Raw genomic sequence first — 1241 nt, 5'->3', positions numbered from 1 at the left:
ATATATATATATATATATATATATAAAAAAACTCACTTAACTTCTGAGACTTGAGAACAAGAATCTTAAGTCCTTGTGATTTTTCTCACCTTATTGTAGTTCTTGGCCGAGCATCTCCTTGACAATGGTCTCATTCAGTTTGCAGTGTTCACTGTAATCCTGCAGGGTCAGACCCTCCATCCAGCTTTTCTTATGGAGGTTCAGCAACATCTGAACACAAACAAACACTACAACTGTCTAGTTACAACAAATGACGAACGAAAAGCATGATTAAATATTATCTACAAGTTCAAACCTTCTGTTCCAATTCATTCTTCCTGTAGTTAATGGTAATGGAGTAATAATGTCTGTTGAGCCCATGAATCAAAGCCTGCACAAGAGAAACAACTCTTAATAAAATAAAAATAATAAAAAAAATAACAATATATGACAAAAACTATAAAATTATTTTTCTTTTTAAATAATATTTATTGTAAAGAGGCATATATAAAATGAACCTGAATAGAGGGCTTGTTGAGGTGTCCCAAGTTAGACGTGGTTTGACGTGGCTCGTGACCCAGTACCATCATATTGGCATTTATTAGCCTGAAAGCATCAATCACAACCTGGAGAGGAAAAATAAAAAGTGTTACTTCATTGATTTTACTAAAGCAAATCAATGGTTTATAAAACTACGTATTTTTAATACATTATGGGAGCTACAAAGCAACCTCACTCTGTTTCTAGAGAGTGAGAGGACACCAGTAAATAAAATCTGATCTAAAATCTGATCTAATCCAAAGAAATAAAAGATTTACAGTAAGAGCATAAGCTTTGCAACAATAGCTAATGCTTTGTGCTGTCACATCACATATGTGATGACAGCACACCTGAGCTCACACACAGGTCAGGCCTGCCCACATGAACGCTGTAGAGCAGAGCAACCGTCACACACAGATACATCACAGCCATACACATAATGGAGGAGAGGTGACAGGCGGTTTAAGGTGGTGACGATATAAACCTCTTTTCCACCATCGAGCTGAACAGTTCTAGTTGCAAAACCATGCCATTCTCAGCCAGTTTAGTCTCTGCTGTGGTTCTACAAATTTACTTTTTACTTTGTCATTTAGCAGACGCTTTTATCCAAAGCGACTTACAAATAAGAAAAATTAATTAAAACTAAAAGCTTAAACTCTATAAATTCTATATATATGTACACACATTTAAGAAAATAAAAGAAATTAAATAAAAATGACAAA

General features: G+C 34.6%; 1 pseudogene; it reads right to left on the bottom strand.

Moving 5' to 3' along the window:
* Positions 1–89: 89 nt before the first annotated feature.
* LOC107657537 (26S proteasome non-ATPase regulatory subunit 14-like) lies at positions 90–645 on the bottom strand (annotated as a pseudogene).
* Positions 646–1241: the final 596 nt, after the last annotated feature.

This window comes from Sinocyclocheilus anshuiensis, unplaced genomic scaffold (genome assembly GCF_001515605.1).
Source record: "Sinocyclocheilus anshuiensis isolate Anshui unplaced genomic scaffold, SAMN03320099.WGS_v1.1 scaffold19425, whole genome shotgun sequence".
Lineage (NCBI taxonomy): Eukaryota > Metazoa > Chordata > Actinopteri > Cypriniformes > Cyprinidae > Sinocyclocheilus > Sinocyclocheilus anshuiensis.
This window is presented reverse-complemented; position numbering and strand designations above follow the sequence as displayed.